The 19,732-nt window shown below is 52.4% G+C and overlaps 1 non-coding gene across 1 annotated transcript; it reads left to right on the forward strand.

The window, feature by feature from the left end:
• The first annotated feature begins 18,899 nt into the window (after window positions 1–18,899).
• LOC140398753 (U1 spliceosomal RNA) lies at window positions 18,900–19,058 on the forward strand. Its single transcript, XR_011937542.1, has one exon. It is a non-coding gene; the product is annotated as a U1 spliceosomal RNA (small nuclear RNA).
• Window positions 19,059–19,732: the final 674 nt, after the last annotated feature.

Below are 19,732 nucleotides of genomic sequence, written 5' to 3' on the forward strand. Positions count from 1 at the left end.
GTTAGTGTCGAGTTCCTGATACCCTGTTAGTGTCGGGTTCCTGATGCCCTGTTAGTGTCGGGTTCCTGTTGCCCTGTTAGTGTCGGGTTCCTGATACCCTGTTAGTGTCGGGTTCCTGATGCCCTGTTAGTGTCGGGTTCCTAATACCCTGTTAGTATCGGGTTCCTGTTGCCCTGTAAGTGTTGGGTTCCTGATGCCCTGTTAATGTCGGGTTCCTGATACCCTGTTAGTGTCGGGTTCCTGATGCTCTGTTAGTGTCGGGTTCCTGATACCCTGTTAGTGTCGGGTTCCTGATGCCCTGTTAGTGTCGGGTTCCTGTTGCCCTGTTAGTGTCGGGTTCCTGATGCTCTGTTAGTGTCGGGTTCCTGTTGCCCTGTTAGTGTCGGGTTGCTGATACCCTGTTAGTGTCGGGTTCCTGATGCCCTGTTAGTGTCGGGTTCCTGTTGCCCTGTTAGTGTCGGGTTCCTGATGCTCGGTTAGTGTCGGGTTCCTGTTGCCCTGTTAGTGTCGGGTTCCTGATGCCCTGTTAGTGTCGGGTTCCTGATGCTCTGTTAGTGTCGGGTTCCTGATACCCTGTTAGTGTCGGGTTCCTGATACCCTGTTAGTGTCGGGTTCCTGATGCCCTGTTAGTGTCGGGTTCCTGTTGCCCTGTTAGTGTCGGGATCCTGATGCCCTGTTAGTGTTGGGTTCCTGATACCCTGTTAGTGTCGGATTCCTGATGCCCTGTTAGTGTCGGGTTCCTGATACCCTGTTAGTGTCGGGTTACTGATGCCCTGTTAGTGTCGGGTTCCTGATACCCTGTTAGTGTCGGGTTCCTGATGCTCTGTTAGTGTCAGGTTCCTGATACCCTGTTAGTGTTGGGTTCCTGATGCCCTGTTAGTGTCGGATTCCTGTTGCCCTGTTAGTGCCGGGTTACTGATGCCCTGTTAGTGTCGGGTTACTGATGCTCTGTTAGTATCGGGTTCCTGTTGCCCTGTTAGTGTCGGGTTCCTGATACCGTGTTAGTGTCGGGTTCCTGATGCCCTGTTAGTGTCGGGTTCCTGATGCCCTGTTAGTGTCGGGTTCCTGATACCCTGTTAGTGTCGGGTTCCTGATGCCGTGTTAGTGTCGTGTTCCTGATACCCTGTTAGTGTCGTGTTCCTGATGCCCTGTTAGTGTCGTGTTCCTGATACCCTGTTAGTGTCGTGTTCCTGATGCCCTGTTAGTGTCGGGTTCCTGATGCCCTGTTAGTGTCGGGTTCCTGATGCTCTGTTAGTGTCGGGTTCCTGATGCCCTGTTAGTGTCGTGTTCCTCATACCCTGTTAGTGTCGTGTTCCTGATGCCCTGTTAGTGTCGGGTTCCTGATGCTCTGTTAGTGTCGGGTTCCTGATACCCTGTTAGTGTCGGGTTACTGATGCCCTGTTAGTGTCGGGTTCCTGATGCCCTGTTAGTGTCGGGTTCCTGATGCCCTGTTAGTGTCGGGTTCCTGATGCTCTGTTAGTGTCGGGTTCCTGATGCCCTGTTAGTGTCGTGTTCCTGATGCCCTGTTAGTGTCGGGTTCCTGATGCCCTGTTAGTGTCGGGTTCCTGATACCCTGTTAGTGTCGGGTTCCTGATGCCCTGTTAGTGTCGGGTTCCTGATACCCTGTTAGTGTCGGGTTCCTGATACCCTGTTAGTGTCGGGTTCCTGATACCCTGTTAGTGTCGGGTTCCTGATGCTCTGTTAGTGTCGGGTTCCTGATGCCCTGTTAGTGTCGGGTTCCTGATGCCCTGTTAGTGTCGGGTTCTTAATGCCCTGTTAGTGTCGGGTTCCTGATGCTCTGTTAGTGTCGGGTTCCTGATGCCCTGTTAGAGTCGGGTTCCTGATGCCCTGTTAGTGTTGGGTTCCTGTTGCCCTGTTAGTGTCGTGTTCCTGATGCTCTGTTAGTGTCGGGTTCCTGATGCTCTGTTAGTGTCGGGTTCCTGATGCCCTGTTAGTGTCGGGTTCCTGATGCCCTGTTAGTGTCGTGTTCCTGATGCCCTGTTAGTGTCGGGTTCCTGATGCTCTGTTAGTGTCGGGTTCCTGATGCCCTGTTAGTGTCGGGTTCCTGTTGCCCTGTTAGTGTCGGGTTCCTGTTGCCCTGTTAGTGTCGGGTTCCTGTTGCCCTGTTAGTGTCGGGTTCCTGATGCCCTGTTAGTGTCGGGTTCCTGATACCCTGTTAGTGTCGGGTTCCTGTTGCCCTGTTAGTGTCGGGTTCCTGTTGCCCTGTTAGTGTCGGGTTCCTGTTGCCCTGTCAGTGTCGGGTTCCTGTTGCCCTGTTAGTGTCGGGTTCCTGATGCCCTGTTAGTGTCGGGTTCCTGATGCCCTGTTAGTGTCGGGTTCCTGATACCCTGTTAGTGTCGGCTTCCTGATGCACTGTTAGTGTCGGGTTCCTGATGCTCTGTTAGTGTCGGGTTCCTGATGCCCTGTTAGTGTCGGGTTCCTGATGCCCTGTTAGTGTCGGGTTCCTGATGCCCTGTTAGTGTCGGGTTCCTGTTGCCCTGTTAGTGTCGGTTTCCTGATGTCCTGTTTGTGTTGGGTTTCTGATACCCTGTTTGTGTCGGGTTCCTGTTGCCCTGTTAGTGTCGGGTTACTGATGCCCTGTTAGTGTCGGGTTACTGATGCCCTGTTAGTGTCGGGTTCCTGTTGCCCTGTTAGTGTCGGGTTCCTGATGCCCTGTTAGTGTCGGGTTACTGATGCCCTGTTAGTGTCGAGTTCCTGATGCCCTGTTAGTGTCGGGTTCCTGTTGCCCTGTTAGTGTCGGGTTCCTGTTGCCCTGTTAGTGTCGGGTTCCTGATGCCCTGTTAGTGTCGGGTTCCTGTTGCCCTGTTAGTGTCGTGTTCCTGATGCTCTGTTAGTGTCGGGTTCCTGATACCCTGTTCGTGTCGGGTTCCTGATACCCTGTTAGTGTCGGGTTCCTGATGCCCTGTTAGTGTCGGGTTCCTGATGCCCTGTTAGTGTCGGGTTCCTGATGCCCTGTTAGTGTCGTGTTCCTGATGCTCTGTTAGTGTCGGGTTCCTGATACCCTGTTAGTGTCGGGTTCCTGATACCCTGTTAGTGTCGGGTTCCTGATGCCCTGTTAGTGTCGGGTTCCTGATGCCCTGTTAGTGTCGGGTTCCTGTTGCCCTGTTAGTGTCGGGTTCCTGTTGCCCTGTTAGTGTCGGGTTCCTGATGCCCTGTTAGTGTCGGGTTCCTGATGCCCTGTTAGTGTCGGGTTCCTGATGCCCTGTTAGTGTCGGGTTCCTGATGCCCTGTTAGTGTCGGGTTCCTGATACCCTGTTAGTGTCGGGTTCCTGATGCCCTGTTAGTGTCGGGTCCTTGATGCCCTGTTAGTGTCGGGTTCCTGATACCCTGTTAGTGTCGGGTTCCTGATGCCCTGTTAGTGTCGGGTTCCTGATGCCCTGTTAGTGTCGGGTTCCTGATACCCTGTTAGTGTCGGGTTCCTAATACCCTGTTAGTATCGGGTTCCTGTTGCCCAGTTAGTGTTGGGTTCCTGATGCCCTGTTAATGTCGGGTTCCTGATACCCTGTTAGTGTCGGGTTCCTGATACCCTGTTAGTGTTGGGTTCCTGATGCCCTGTTAGTGTTGGGTTCCTGATACCCTGTTAGTGTCGGGTTCCTGATACCCTGTTAGTGTTGGGTTCCTGATGCCCTGTTAGTGTCGGGTTCCTGATACCCTGTTAGTGTCGGGTTCCTGATACCCTGTTAGTGTCGGGTTCCTGATGCCCTGTTAGTGTCGGGTTCCTGTTGCCCTGTTAGTGTCGGGTTCCTGATACCCTGTTAGTGTCGGGTTCCTGATGCCCTGTTAGTGTCGGGTTCCTAATACCCTGTTAGTATCGGGTTCCTGTTGCCCTGTTAGTGTCGGGTTCCTGATGCCCTGTTAATGTCGGGTTCCTGATACCCTGTTAGTGTCGGGTTCCTGATGCTCTGTTAGTGTCGGGTTCCTGATACCCTGTTAGTGTCGGGTTCCTGTTGCCCTGTTAGTGTCGGGTTCCTGTTGCCCTGTTAGTGTTGGGTTCCTGATACCCTGTTAGTGTCAGGTTCCTGATACCCTGTTAGTGTCGGGTTCCTGATGCCCTGTTAGTGTCGGGTTCCTGTTCCCTGTTAGTGTCGGGTTCCTGATACCCTGTTAGTGTCGGGGTCCTGATGCCCTGTTAGTGTCGGGTTCCTAATACCCTGTTAGTATCGGGTTCCTGTTGCCCTGTTAGTGTTGGGTTCCTGATGCCCTGTTAATGTCGGGTTCCTGATACCCTGTTAGTGTCGGGTTCCTGATGCTCTGTTAGTGTCGGGTTCCTGATACCCTGTTAGTGTCGGGTTCCTGTTGCCCTGTTAGTGTCGGGTTCCTGATGCTCTGTTAGTGTCGGGTTCCTGATGCCCTGTTAGTGTCGGGTTCCTGATGCCCTGTTAGTGTCGTGTTCCTGACGCTCTGTTAGTGTCGGGTTCCTGATACCCTGTTAGTGTCGGGTTCCTGATGCTCTGTTAGTGTCGGGTTCCTGATGCTCTGTTAGTGTCGGGTTCCTGATGCCCTGTTAGTGTTGGGTTCCTGATACCCTGTTAGTGTCGGGTTCCTGATACCCTGTTAGTGTTGGGTTCCTGATGCTCTGTTAGTGTCGGGTTCCTGATACCCTGTTAGTGTCGGGTTCCTGATGCTCTGTTAGTGTCGGGTTCCTGATACCCTGTTAGTGTCGGGTTCCTGATGCCCTGTTAGTGTTGGGTTCCTGATGCTCTGTTAGTGTCGGGTTCCTGATGCCCTGTTAGTGTCGGGTTCCTGATGCCCTGTTAGTGTTGGGTTCCTGATGCCCTGTAAGTGTCGGGTTCCTGATACCCTGTTAGTGTCGGGTTCCTGATGCTCTGTTAGTGTCGGGTTCCTGATGCTCTGTTAGTGTCGGGTTCCTGATGCTCTGTTAGTGTCGGGTTCCTGATGCCCTGTTAGTGTCGGGTTCCTGATACCCTGTTAGTGTCGGCTTCCTGATGCCCTGTTAGTGTCGGGTTCCTGATGCTCTGTTAGTGTCGGGTTCCTGATGCCCTGTTAGTGTCGGGTTCGTGATGCCCTGTTAGTGTCGGGTTCCTGATGCCCTGTTAGTGTCGGGTTCCTGTTGCCCTGTTAGTGTCGGGTTCCTGATGTCCTGTTAGTGTCGGGTTCCTGTTGCCCTGTTAGTGTCGGGTTCCTGATGCCCTGTTAGTGTCGGGTTCCTGATGCCCTGTTAGTGTCGGGTTCCTGTTGCCCTGTTAGTGTCGGGTTCCTGATGCCCTGTTAGTGTTGGGTTCCTGTTGCCTTGTTAGTGTCGGGTTCCTGATGCCATGTTAGTGTCGGGTTCCTGATGCCCTGTTAGTGTCGGGTTCCTGTTGCCCTGTTAGTGTCGTGTTCCTGATGCTCTGTTAGTGTCGGGTTCCTGATACCCTGTTAGTGTCGGGTTCCTGGTACCCTGTTAGTGTCGGGTTCCTGATGCCCTGTTAGTGTCGGGTTCCTGATGCCCTGTTAGTGTCGGGTTCCTGATGCCCTGTTAGTGTCGTGTTCCTGATGCTCTGTTAGTGTCGGGTTCCTGATACCCTGTTAGTGTCAGGTTCCTGATACCCTGTCAGTGTCGGGTTCCTGATGCCCTGTTAGTGTCGGGTTCCTGATGCCCTATTAGTGTCGGGTTCCTGTTGCCCTGTTAGTGTCGGGTTCCTGTTGCCCTGTTAGTGTCGGGTTCCTGATGCCCTGTTAGTGTCGGGTTCCTGATGCCCTGTTAGTGTCGGGTTCCTGATGCCCTGTTAGTGTCGGGTTCCTGATGCCCTGTTAGTGTCGGGTTCCTGATACCCTGTTAGTGTCGGGTTCCTGATGCCCTGTTAGTGTCGGGTTCTTGATGCCCTGTTAGTGTCGGGTTCTTGATGCCCTGTTAGTGTCGGGTTCCTGATACCCTGTTAGTGTCGGGTTCCTGATGCCCTGTTAGTGTTGGGTTCCTAATACCCTGTTAGTATCGGGTTCCTGTTGCCCTGTTAGTGTTGGGTTCCTGATGCCCTGTTAATGTCGGATTCCTGATTCCCTGTTAGTGTCGGGTTCCTGATACCCTGTTAGTTTTGGGTTCCTGATGCCCTGTTAGTGTTGGGTTCCTGATACCCTGTTAGTTTCGGGTTCCTGATACCCTGTTAGTGTTGGGTTCCTGATGCCCTGTTAGTGTCGGGTTCCTGATACCCTGTTAGTGTCGGGTTCCTGATACCCTGTTAGTGTCTGGTTCCTGATGCCCTGTTAGTGTCGGGTTCCTGTTGCCCTGTTAGTGTCGGGTTCCTGATACCCTGTTAGTGTCGGGTTCCTGATGCCCTGTTAGTGTCGGGTTCCTAATACCCTGTTAGTATCGGGTTCCTGTTGCCCTGTTACTGTTGGGTTCCTGTTGCCCTGTTAGTGTCGGGTTCCTGATGCTCTGTTAGTGTCGGGTTCCTGATACCCTGTTAGTGTCGGGTTCCTGTTGCCCTGTTAGTGTCGGGTTCCTGTTGCCCTGTTAGTGTTGGGTTCCTGATACCCTGTTAGTGTCGGGTTCCTGATACCCTGTTAGTGTCGGGTTCCTGATGCCCTGTTAGTGTCGGGTTCCTGTTGCCCTGTTAGTGTCGGGTTCCTGATACCCTGTTAGTGTCGGGTTCCTGATGCCCTGTTAGTGTCGGGTTCCTAATACCCTGTTAGTATCGGGTTCCTGTTGCCCTGTTAGTGTTGGGTTCCTGATGCCCTGTTAATGTCGGGTTCCTGATACCCTGTTAGTGTCGGGTTCCTGATGCTCTGTTAGTGTCGGGTTCCTGATACCCTGTTAGTGTCGGGTTCCTGATACCCTGTTAGTGTCGGGTTCCTGATGCCCTGTTAGTGTCGGGTTCCTGATGCCCTGTTAGTGTCGGGTTCCTGATGCCCTGTTAGTGTCGTGTTCCTGATGCTCTGTTAGTGTCGGGTTCCTGATACCCTGTTAGTGTCGGGTTCCTGATACCCTGTCAGTGTCGGGTTCCTGATGCCCTGTTAGTGTCGGGTTCCTGATGCCCTATTAGTGTCGGGTTCCTGTTGCCCTGTTAGTGTCGGGTTCCTGTTGCCCTGTTAGTGTCGGGTTCCTGATGCCCTGTTAGTGTCGGGTTCCTGATGCCCTGTTAGTGTCGGGTTCCTGATGCCCTGTTAGTGTCGGGTTCCTGATGCCCTGTTAGTGTCGGGTTCCTGATACCCTGTTAGTGTCGGGTTCCTGATGCCCTGTTAGTGTCGGGTTCTTGATGCCCTGTTAGTGTCGGGTTCTTGATGCCCTGTTAGTGTCGGGTTCCTGATACCCTGTTAGTGTCGGGTTCCTGATGCCCTGTTAGTGTTGGGTTCCTAATACCCTGTTAGTATCGGGTTCCTGTTGCCCTGTTAGTGTTGGGTTCCTGATGCCCTGTTAATGTCGGGTTCCTGATTCCCTGTTAGTGTCGGGTTCCTGATACCCTGTTAGTTTTGGGTTCCTGATGCCCTGTTAGTGTTGGGTTCCTGATACCCTGTTAGTTTCGGGTTCCTGATACCCTGTTAGTGTTGGGTTCCTGATGCCCTGTTAGTGTCGGGTTCCTGATACCCTGTTAGTGTCGGGTTCCTGATACCCTGTTAGTGTCTGGTTCCTGATGCCCTGTTAGTGTCGGGTTCCTGTTGCCCTGTTAGTGTCGGGTTCCTGATACCCTGTTAGTGTCGGGTTCCTGATGCCCTGTTAGTGTCGGGTTCCTAATACCCTGTTAGTATCGGGTTCCTGTTGCCCTGTTACTGTTGGGTTCCTGATGCCCTGTTAATGTCGGGTTCCTGATACCCTGTTAGTGTCGGGTTCCTGTTGCCCTGTTAGTGTTGGGTTCCTGTTGCCCTGTTAGTGTCGGGTTCCTGATGCTCTGTTAGTGTCGGGTTCCTGATACCCTGTTAGTGTCGGGTTCCTGTTGCCCTGTTAGTGTCGGGTTCCTGTTGCCCTGTTAGTGTTGGGTTCCTGATACCCTGTTAGTGTCGGGTTCCTGATACCCTGTTAGTGTCGGGTTCCTGATGCCCTGTTAGTGTCGGGTTCCTGTTGCCCTGTTAGTGTCGGGTTCCTGATACCCTGTTAGTGTCGGGTTCCTGATGCCCTGTTAGTGTCGGGTTCCTAATACCCTGTTAGTATCGGGTTCCTGTTGCCCTGTTAGTGTTGGGTTCCTGATGCCCTGTTAATGTCGGGTTCCTGATACCCTGTTAGTGTCGGGTTCCTGATGCTCTGTTAGTGTCGGGTTCCTGATACCCTGTTAGTGTCGGGTTCCTGATACCCTGTTAGTGTCGGGTTCCTGATGCCCTGTTAGTGTCGGGTTCCTGATGCCCTGTTAGTGTCGGGTTCCTGATGCCCTGTTAGTGTCGTGTTCCTGATGCTCTGTTAGTGTCGGGTTCCTGATACCCTGTTAGTGTCGGGTTCCTGATACCCTGTCAGTGTCGGGTTCCTGATGCCCTGTTAGTGTCGGGTTCCTGATGCCCTATTAGTGTCGGGTTCCTGTTGCCCTGTTAGTGTCGGGTTCCTGTTGCCCTGTTAGTGTCGGGTTCCTGATGCCCTGTTAGTGTCGGGTTCCTGATGCCCTGTTAGTGTCGGGTTCCTGATGCCCTGTTAGTGTCGGGTTCCTGATGCCCTGTTAGTGTCGGGTTCCTGATACCCTGTTAGTGTCGGGTTCCTGATGCCCTGTTAGTGTCGGGTTCTTGATGCCCTGTTAGTGTCGGGTTCCTGATACCCTGTTAGTGTCGGGTTCATGATGCCCTCTTAGTGTCGGGTTCCTGATGCCCTGTTAGTGTCGGGTTCCTGATACCCTGTTAGTGTTGGGTTCCTAATACCCTGTTAGTATCGGGTTCCTGTTGCCCTGTTAGTGTTGGGTTCCTGATGCCCTGTTAATGTCGGGTTCCTGATTCCCTGTCAGTGTCGGGTTCCTGATACCCTGTTAGTTTTGGGTTCCTGATGCCCTGTTAGTGTTGGGTTCCTGATACCCTGTTAGTTTCGGGTTCCTGATACCCTGTTAGTGTTGGGTTCCTGATGCCCTGTTAGTGTCGGGTTCCTGATACCCTGTTAGTGTCGGGTTCCTGATACCCTGTTAGTGTTGGGTTCCTGATGCCCTGTTAGTGTCGGGTTCCTGATACCCTGTTAGTGTCGGGTTCCTGATACCCTGTTAGTGTCTGGTTCCTGATGCCCTGTTAGTGTCGGGTTCCTGTTGCCCTGTTAGTGTCGGGTTCCTGATACCCTGTTAGTGTCGGGTTCCTGATGCCCTGTTAGTGTCGGGTTCCTAATACCCTGTTAGTATCGGGTTCCTGTTGCCCTGTTAGTGTTGGGTTCCTGATGCCCTGTTAATGTCGGGTTCCTGATACCCTGTTAGTGTCGGGTTCCTGATGCTCTGTTAGTGTCGGGTTCCTGATACCCTGTTAGTGTCGGGTTCCTGTTGCCCTGTTAGTGTCGGGTTCCTGTTGCCCTGTTAGTGTTGGGTTCCTGATACACTGTTAGTGTCGGGTTCCTGATACCCTGTTAGTGTCGGGTTCCTGATGCCCTGTTAGTGTCGGGTTCCTGTTGCCCTGTTAGTGTCGGGTTGCTGATGCCCTGTTAGTGTCGGGTTCCTGATGCCCTGTTAGTGTCGGGTTCCTAATACCCTGTTAGTATCGGGTTCCTGTTGCCCTGTTAGTGTTGGGTTCCTGATGCCCTGTTAATGTCGGGTTCCTGATACCCTGTTAGTGTCGGGTTCCTGATGCTCTGTTAGTGTCGGGTTCCTGATACCCTGTTAGTGTCGGGTTCCTGATGCCCTGTTAGTGTCGGGTTCCTGTTGCCCTGTTAGTGTCGGGTTCCTGATGCTCTGTTAGTGTCGGGTTCCTGTTGCCCTGTTAGTGTCGAGTTCCTGATACCCTGTTAGTGTCGGGTTCCTGATGCCCTGTTAGTGTCGGGTTCCTGATGCCCTGTTAGTGTCGGGTTCCTGTTGCCCTGTTAGTGTCGGGATCCTGATGCCCTGTTAGTGTTGGGTTCCTGATACCCTGTTAGTGTCGGATTCCTGATGCCCTGTTAGTGTCGGGTTCCTGATACCCTGTTAGTATCGGGTTACTGATGCCCTGTTAGTGTCGGGTTCCTGATACCCTGTTAGTGTCGGGTTCCTGATGCTCTGTTAGTGTCAGGTTCCTGATACCCTGTTAGTGTTGGGTTCCTGATGCCCTGTTAGTGTCGGATTCCTGTTGCCCTGTTAGTGTCGGGTTACTGATGCCCTGTTAGTGTCGAGTTACTGATGCTCTGTTAGTATCGGGTTCCTGTTGCCCTGTTAGTGTCGGGTTCCTGATACCCTGTTAGTGTCGGGTTCCTGATGCCCTGTTAGTGTCGGGTTCCTGATGCCCTGTTAGTGTCGGGTTCCTGATACCCTGTTCGTGTCGGGTTCCTGATGCCCTGTTAGTGTCGGGTTCCTGATACCCTGTTAGTGTCGTGTTCCTGATGCCCTGTTAGTGTCGTGTTCCTGATACCCTGTTAGTGTCGTGTTCCTGATGCCCTGTTAGTGTCGGGTTCCTGATGCCCTGTTAGTGTCGGGTTCCTGATGCTCTGTTAGTGTCGGGTTCCTGATGCCCTGTTAGTGTCGTGTTCCTGATACCCTGTTAGTGTCGGGTTCCTGATACCCTGTTAGTGTTGGGTTCCTGATGCCCTGTTAGTGTCGGGTTCCTGATACCCTGTTAGTGTCGGGTTCCTGATACCCTGTTAGTGTCTGGTTCCTGATGCCCTGTTAGTGTCGGGTTCCTGTTGCCCTGTTAGTGTCGGGTTCCTGATACCCTGTTAGTGTCGGGTTCCTGATGCCCTGTTAGTGTCGGGTTCCTAATGCCCTGTTAGTATCTGGTTCCTGTTGCCCTGTTAGTGTTGGGTTCCTGATGCCCTGTTAATGTTGGGTTCCTGATACCCTGTTAGTGTCGGGTTCCTGATGCTCTGTTAGTGTCGGGTTCCTGATACCCTGTTAGTGTCGGGTTCCTGTTGCCCTGTTAGTGTCGGGTTCCTGTTGCCCTGTTAGTGTTGGGTTCCTGATACCCTGTTAGTGTCGGGTTCCTGATACCCTGTTAGTGTCGGGTTCCTGATGCCCTGTTAGTGTCGGGTTCCTGTTGCCCTGTTAGTGTCGGGTTCCTGATACCCTGTTAGTGTCGGGTTCCTGATGCCCTGTTAGTGTCGGGTTCCTAATACCCTGTTAGTATCGGGTTCCTGTTGCCCTGTTAGTGTTGGGTTCCTGATGCCCTGTTAATGTCGGGTTCCTGATACCCTGTTAGTGTCGGGTTCCTGATGCTCTGTTAGTGTCGGGTTCTTGATACCCTGTTAGTGTCGGGTTCCTGATGCCCTGTTAGTGTCGGGTTCCTGTTGCCCTGTTAGTGTCGGGTTCCTGATGCTCTGTTAGTGTCGGGTTCCTGTTGCCCTGTTAGTGTCGGGTTCCTGTTGCCCTGTTAGTGTTGGGTTCCTGATACCCTGTTAGTGTCGGGTTCCTGATACCCTGTTAGTGTCGGGTTCCTGATGCCCTGTTAGTGTCGGGTTCCTGTTGCCCTGTTAGTGTCGGGTTCCTGATACCCTGTTAGTGTCGGGTTCCTGATGCCCTGTTAGTGTCGGGTTCCTAATACCCTGTTAGTATCGGGTTCCTGTTGCCCTGTTAGTGTTGGGTTCCTGATGCCCTGTTAATGTCGGGTTCCTGATGCTCTGTTAGTGTCGGGTTCTTGATACCCTGTTAGTGTCGGGTTCCTGATGCCCTGTTAGTGTCGGGTTCCTGTTGCCCTGTTAGTGTCGGGTTCCTGATGCTCTGTTAGTGTCGGGTTCCTGTTGCCCTGTTAGTGTCGGGTTCCTGATACCCTGTTAGTGTTGGGTTCCTGATGCCCTGTTAATGTCGGGTTCCTGATACCCTGTTAGTGTCGGGTTCCTGATGCTCTGTTAGTGTCGGGTTCCTGATACCCTGTTAGTGTCGGGTTCCTGATACCCTGTTAGTGTCGGGTTCCTGATGCCCTGTTAGTGTCGGGTTCCTGATGCCCTGTTAGTGTCGGGTTCCTGATGCCCTGTTAGTGTCGTGTTCCTGATGCTCTGTTAGTGTCGGGTTCCTGATACCCTGTTAGTGTCGGGTTCCTGATACCCTGTCAGTGTCGGGTTCCTGATGCCCTGTTAGTGTCGGGTTCCTGATGCCCTATTAGTGTCGGGTTCCTGTTGCCCTGTTAGTGTCGGGTTCCTGTTGCCCTGTTAGTGTCGGGTTCCTGATGCCCTGTTAGTGTCGGGTTCCTGATGCCCTGTTAGTGTCGGGTTCCTGATGCCCTGTTAGTGTCGGGTTCCTGATGCCCTGTTAGTGTCGGGTTCCTGATACCCTGTTAGTGTCGGGTTCCTGATGCCCTGTTAGTGTCGGGTTCTTGATGCCCTGTTAGTGTCGGGTTCTTGATGCCCTGTTAGTGTCGGGTTCCTGATACCCTGTTAGTGTCGGGTTCCTGATGCCCTGTTAGTGTTGGGTTCCTAATACCCTGTTAGTATCGGGTTCCTGTTGCCCTGTTAGTGTTGGGTTCCTGATGCCCTGTTAATGTCGGGTTCCTGATTCCCTGTTAGTGTCGGGTTCCTGATACCCTGTTAGTTTTGGGTTCCTGATGCCCTGTTAGTGTTGGGTTCCTGATACCCTGTTAGTTTCGGGTTCCTGATACCCTGTTAGTGTTGGGTTCCTGATGCCCTGTTAGTGTCGGGTTCCTGATACCCTGTTAGTGTCGGGTTCCTGATACCCTGTTAGTGTCTGGTTCCTGATGCCCTGTTAGTGTCGGGTTCCTGTTGCCCTGTTAGTGTCGGGTTCCTGATACCCTGTTAGTGTCGGGTTCCTGATGCCCTGTTAGTGTCGGGTTCCTAATACCCTGTTAGTATCGGGTTCCTGTTGCCCTGTTACTGTTGGGTTCCTGATGCCCTGTTAATGTCGGGTTCCTGATACCCTGTTAGTGTCGGGTTCCTGTTGCCCTGTTAGTGTTGGGTTCCTGTTGCCCTGTTAGTGTCGGGTTCCTGATGCTCTGTTAGTGTCGGGTTCCTGATACCCTGTTAGTGTCGGGTTCCTGTTGCCCTGTTAGTGTCGGGTTCCTGTTGCCCTGTTAGTGTTGGGTTCCTGATACCCTGTTAGTGTCGGGTTCCTGATACCCTGTTAGTGTCGGGTTCCTGATGCCCTGTTAGTGTCGGGTTCCTGTTGCCCTGTTAGTGTCGGGTTCCTGATACCCTGTTAGTGTCGGGTTCCTGATGCCCTGTTAGTGTCGGGTTCCTAATACCCTGTTAGTATCGGGTTCCTGTTGCCCTGTTAGTGTTGGGTTCCTGATGCCCTGTTAATGTCGGGTTCCTGATACCCTGTTAGTGTCGGGTTCCTGATGCTCTGTTAGTGTCGGGTTCCTGATACCCTGTTAGTGTCGGGTTCCTGATACCCTGTTAGTGTCGGGTTCCTGATGCCCTGTTAGTGTCGGGTTCCTGATGCCCTGTTAGTGTCGGGTTCCTGATGCCCTGTTAGTGTCGTGTTCCTGATGCTCTGTTAGTGTCGGGTTCCTGATACCCTGTTAGTGTCGGGTTCCTGATACCCTGTCAGTGTCGGGTTCCTGATGCCCTGTTAGTGTCGGGTTCCTGATGCCCTATTAGTGTCGGGTTCCTGTTGCCCTGTTAGTGTCGGGTTCCTGTTGCCCTGTTAGTGTCGGGTTCCTGATGCCCTGTTAGTGTCGGGTTCCTGATGCCCTGTTAGTGTCGGGTTCCTGATGCCCTGTTAGTGTCGGGTTCCTGATACCCTGTTCGTGTCGGGTTCCTGATGCCCTGTTAGTGTCGGGTTCCTGATACCCTGTTAGTGTCGTGTTCCTGATGCCCTGTTAGTGTCGTGTTCCTGATACCCTGTTAGTGTCGTGTTCCTGATGCCCTGTTAGTGTCGGGTTCCTGATGCCCTGTTAGTGTCGGGTTCCTGATGCTCTGTTAGTGTCGGGTTCCTGATGCCCTGTTAGTGTCGTGTTCCTGATACCCTGTTAGTGTCGGGTTCCTGATACCCTGTTAGTGTTGGGTTCCTGATGCCCTGTTAGTGTCGGGTTCCTGATACCCTGTTAGTGTCGGGTTCCTGATACCCTGTTAGTGTCTGGTTCCTGATGCCCTGTTAGTGTCGGGTTCCTGTTGCCCTGTTAGTGTCGGGTTCCTGATACCCTGTTAGTGTCGGGTTCCTGATGCCCTGTTAGTGTCGGGTTCCTAATGCCCTGTTAGTATCTGGTTCCTGTTGCCCTGTTAGTGTTGGGTTCCTGATGCCCTGTTAATGTTGGGTTCCTGATACCCTGTTAGTGTCGGGTTCCTGATGCTCTGTTAGTGTCGGGTTCCTGATACCCTGTTAGTGTCGGGTTCCTGTTGCCCTGTTAGTGTCGGGTTCCTGTTGCCCTGTTAGTGTTGGGTTCCTGATACCCTGTTAGTGTCGGGTTCCTGATACCCTGTTAGTGTCGGGTTCCTGATGCCCTGTTAGTGTCGGGTTCCTGTTGCCCTGTTAGTGTCGGGTTCCTGATACCCTGTTAGTGTCGGGTTCCTGATGCCCTGTTAGTGTCGGGTTCCTAATACCCTGTTAGTATCGGGTTCCTGTTGCCCTGTTAGTGTTGGGTTCCTGATGCCCTGTTAATGTCGGGTTCCTGATACCCTGTTAGTGTCGGGTTCCTGATGCTCTGTTAGTGTCGGGTTCTTGATACCCTGTTAGTGTCGGGTTCCTGATGCCCTGTTAGTGTCGGGTTCCTGTTGCCCTGTTAGTGTCGGGTTCCTGATGCTCTGTTAGTGTCGGGTTCCTGTTGCCCTGTTAGTGTCGGGTTCCTGTTGCCCTGTTAGTGTTGGGTTCCTGATACCCTGTTAGTGTCGGGTTCCTGATACCCTGTTAGTGTCGGGTTCCTGATGCCCTGTTAGTGTCGGGTTCCTGTTGCCCTGTTAGTGTCGGGTTCCTGATACCCTGTTAGTGTCGGGTTCCTGATGCCCTGTTAGTGTCGGGTTCCTAATACCCTGTTAGTATCGGGTTCCTGTTGCCCTGTTAGTGTTGGGTTCCTGATGCCCTGTTAATGTCGGGTTCCTGATGCTCTGTTAGTGTCGGGTTCTTGATACCCTGTTAGTGTCGGGTTCCTGATGCCCTGTTAGTGTCGGGTTCCTGTTGCCCTGTTAGTGTCGGGTTCCTGATGCTCTGTTAGTGTCGGGTTCCTGTTGCCCTGTTAGTGTCGGGTTCCTGATACCCTGTTAGTGTTGGGTTCCTGATGCCCTGTTAATGTCGGGTTCCTGATACCCTGTTAGTGTCGGGTTCCTGATGCTCTGTTAGTGTCGGGTTCCTGATACCCTGTTAGTGTCGGGTTCCTGATACCCTGTTAGTGTCGGGTTCCTGATGCCCTGTTAGTGTCGGGTTCCTGATGCCCTGTTAGTGTCGGGTTCCTGATGCCCTGTTAGTGTCGTGTTCCTGATGCTCTGTTAGTGTCGGGTTCCTGATACCCTGTTAGTGTCGGGTTCCTGATACCCTGTCAGTGTCGGGTTCCTGATGCCCTGTTAGTGTCGGGTTCCTGATGCCCTATTAGTGTCGGGTTCCTGTTGCCCTGTTAGTGTCGGGTTCCTGTTGCCCTGTTAGTGTCGGGTTCCTGATGCCCTGTTAGTGTCGGGTTCCTGATGCCCTGTTAGTGTCGGGTTCCTGATGCCCTGTTAGTGTCGGGTTCCTGATGCCCTGTTAGTGTCGGGTTCCTGATACCCTGTTAGTGTCGGGTTCCTGATGCCCTGTTAGTGTCGGGTTCTTGATGCCCTGTTAGTGTCGGGTTCTTGATGCCCTGTTAGTGTCGGGTTCCTGATACCCTGTTAGTGTCGGGTTCCTGTTGCCCTGTTAGTGTTGGGTTCCTGATACCCTGTTAGTATCGGGTTCCTGATACCCTGTTAGTGTCGGGTTCCTGATGCCCTGTTAGTGTCGGGTTCCTGTTGCCCTGTTAGTGTCGGGTTCCTGATACCCTGTTAGTGTCGGGTTCCTGATGCCCTGTTAGTGTCGGGTTCCTAATACCCTGTTAGTATCGGGTTCCTGTTGCCCTGTTAGTGTTGGGTTCCTGATGCCCTGTTAATGTCGGGTTCCTGATGCTCTGTTAGTGTCGGGTTCTTGATACCCTGTTAGTGTCGGGTTCCTGATGCCCTGTTAGTGTCGGGTTCCTGTTGCCCTGTTAGTGTCGGGTTCCTGATGCTCTGTTAGTGTCGGGTTCCTGTTGCCCTGTTAGTGTCGGGTTCCTGATACCCTGTTAGTGTTGGGTTCCTGATGCCCTGTTAATGTCGGGTTCCTGATACCCTGTTAGTGTCGGGTTCCTGATGCTCTGTTAGTGTCGGGTTCCTGATACCCTGTTAGTGTCGGGTTCCTGATACCCTGTTAGTGTCGGGTTCCTGATGCCCTGTTAGTGTCGGGTTCCTGATGCCCTGTTAGTGTCGGGTTCCTGATGCCCTGTTAGTGTCGTGTTCCTGATGCTCTGTTAGTGTCGGGTTCCTGATACCCTGTTAGTGTCGGGTTCCTGATACCCTGTTAGTGTCGGGTTCCTGATGCCCTGTTAGTGTCGGGTTCCTGTTGCCCTGTTAGTGTCGGGTTCCTGATACCCTGTTAGTGTCGGGTTCCTGATGCCCTGTTAGTGTCGGGTTCCTAATACCCTGTTAGTATCGGGTTCCTGTTGCCCTGTTAGTGTTGGGTTCCTGATGCCCTGTTAATGTCGGGTTCCTGATACCCTGTTAGTGTCGGGTTCCTGATGCTCTGTTAGTGTCGGGTTCTTGATACCCTGTTAGTGTCGGGTTCCTGATGCCCTGTTAGTGTCGGGTTCCTGTTGCCCTGTTAGTGTCGGGTTCCTGATGCTCTGTTAGTGTCGGGTTCCTGTTGCCCTGTTAGTGTCGGGTTCCTGTTGCCCTGTTAGTGTTGGGTTCCTGATACCCTGTTAGTGTCGGGTTCCTGATACCCTGTTAGTGTCGGGTTCCTGATGCCCTGTTAGTGTCGGGTTCCTGTTGCCCTGTTAGTGTCGGGTTCCTGATACCCTGTTAGTGTCGGGTTCCTGATGCCCTGTTAGTGTCGGGTTCCTAATACCCTGTTAGTATCGGGTTCCTGTTGCCCTGTTAGTGTTGGGTTCCTGATGCCCTGTTAATGTCGGGTTCCTGATGCTCTGTTAGTGTCGGGTTCTTGATACCCTGTTAGTGTCGGGTTCCTGATGCCCTGTTAGTGTCGGGTTCCTGTTGCCCTGTTAGTGTCGGGTTCTTGATACCCTGTTAGTGTCGGGTTCCTGATGCTCTGTTAGTGTCGGGTTCTTGATACCCTGTTAGTGTCGGGTTCCTGATGCCCTGTTAGTGTCGGGTTCCTGTTGCCCTGTTAGTGTCGGGTTCCTGATGCCCTGTTAGTGTCGGGTTCCTGATGCTCTGTTAGTGTCAGGTTCCTGATACCCTGTTAGTGTCGGGTTCCTGATGCCCTGTTAGTGTCGGATTCCTGTTGCCCTGTTAGTGTCGGGTTACTGATGCCCTGTTAGTGTCGGGTTACTGATGCTCTGTTAGTACCGGGTTCCTGTTGCCCTGTTAGTGTCGGGTTCCTGATACCCTGTTAGTGTCGGGTTCCTGATGCCCTGTTAGTGTCGGGTTCCTGATGCCCTGTTAGTGTCGGGTTCCTGATACCCTGTTAGTGTCGGGTTCCTGATGCCCTGTTAGTGTCGTGTTCCTGATACCCTGTTAGTGTTGGGTTCCTGTTGCCCTGTTAGTGTCGGGTTCCTGTTGCCCTGTTAGTGTCGGGTTCCTGTTGCCCTGTTAGTGTCGGGTTCCTGATGCCCTGTTAGTGTCGGGTTCCTGTTGCCCTGTTAGTGTCGGGTTCCTGTTGCCCTGTTAGTGTCGGGTTCCTGATGCCCTGTTAGTGTCGGTTTCCTGATACCCTGTTAGTGTCGGGTTCCTGATGCCCTGTTAGTGTCGGGTTCCTGATACCCTGTTAGTGTCGGCTTCCTGATGCCCTGTTAGTGTCGAGTTCCTGATGATCTGTTAGTGTAAGGTTCCTGGTATCTGGTTTGCGTCAAATGTTTCTCTATATTTTTCCCTGTTTTCTTTGCAGCAGCTTACTCTAAAATGCCTGGTGATTATGGGAGAATTGCACAGGATTACCAGTGCTGAGCGGGATCACTGTTGTCCCTGCCCCTCCCCTCCGTCCCCTGCCACTCCCGCATATCCATCTCTCTCCACCGCCCAACCTCTGCTGCCTAGATCTCATTGTAAGGAGTCTTACAACACCAGGTTAAAGTCCAACAGGTTTTTTCCAAATCACTAGCTTTCAGAGCACTGCTCCTTCCTCAGTTGAATGAAGAGGCGAGTTCCAGAAACACATATATAGACAAAGTCAATAACGCAAGATGATACTTTGAATGTGAGTCTTTGCAGGTAATTAAGTCTTTACAGGTCCAGACGGAGCGACTGGAGAGAGGGATAATCACACCGGTGATTATTTGTCTATATATGTTTTTGTGGAACCCACCTCTTCATTCACCTCAGGAAGGAGCTGCGCTCCGAAAGCTATTGTTTCGAAGAAGTCTGTGATTTAAAACAAACCTGTTGGACTTTAACCTGGTGTTGTCAGACTTCTTACTGTGCCCACCCCAGTCCAACGCCGGCATCTCCACATCATAGATCTTACTGGGTCGTTAGTGAAGAGTTAAAACTCCCTCAGTAAACGTGGAGTACCATTTTAAGGTAAATTACAACATTAGGTTCTGGTGCACTGATCGATGGAGCCTTAATGTTCGCTATTCAAGGGAACACAAGCCTAATCTTTGCAAATTGTCCTCATAATTTATCCTTTTTCGCGTGGATTTCATTCTAGCTAATTCGGTCTTGCCAAAGCCAAAATATCCTTCCCGGGATCCCAGAACCGAACGCAGATGTTCCAGATGTGAATTTGTCTTTGTCCACAGCATTTCAGATTTCCAGCAGCTTGTGCATACTTACCTGGCAGGATTGAAACCAATATCAAGAAGGTGGTTGGCCCAGGACGAGGCTAGCCCATTGTACTTCGGGTGTGTTGACGCCTACGACGTCCCCAAAATACGGCATACCCGACTGCAAAATTTGTGCTACCAGTCTGGATGTTGCCAATCTTGCGAAATGATTTTCATCGCTTTGCAGTGACGTTCAGGTGGAATTCTGTGAACAAGTGTGGCTGATCCAGCATTCCGAATCCAGACCGCGAAACACTCGCTGCAGTTTCACAAAACACAATCTGTCTTGTGGTTTGCTGTACAGCAGGGAGGGTGACTTTCACTGTCCAGACATGCATGTGTAAACTCCAGGTGTGTGGCGAGTGGTCACCCTGTGGAGAATGGCAGCCCCGTGCCCCGTGAGAGTCAAGGAATACTCCTCCTGGCCCTTGTGTGACACTCGACGGAGATCGGTGAAGGAAAAACTGAAAAAGCTGGGTTGTAAATCACGTAAATCTGCTTGTGTCGGGCAGGAGGGAACACAAGCTGTTCGCTCTGTGATCACTCGTTTATATCCATGCTTCTATTCCAGCTGCTACTGCCCCTACAGCTGGTTTCTGCCTGGTCTGAACAGGTTGGCTTGCATCCCCTGCCCTTGTCACGTCTTCCAGTGTTGTACTGGCAAGTGGACAGCAAGGCTGGGCAATCTGCCCAGCTGCTGTTAAACTCTGGAACACAGACACCACATCAGCCTCTGGGGTGAGTCGAAGATGCTAGACGTGGTCGATATTATCTCTGCAACCTCCTCCAGCCCCATCAGCCTCCGGGATCTTTGATCTCCTCCAGCTCTTGCCAC

Source organism: Scyliorhinus torazame, chromosome 21, assembly GCF_047496885.1.
Source record: "Scyliorhinus torazame isolate Kashiwa2021f chromosome 21, sScyTor2.1, whole genome shotgun sequence".
Classification (NCBI taxonomy): Eukaryota; Metazoa; Chordata; class Chondrichthyes; order Carcharhiniformes; family Scyliorhinidae; genus Scyliorhinus; species Scyliorhinus torazame.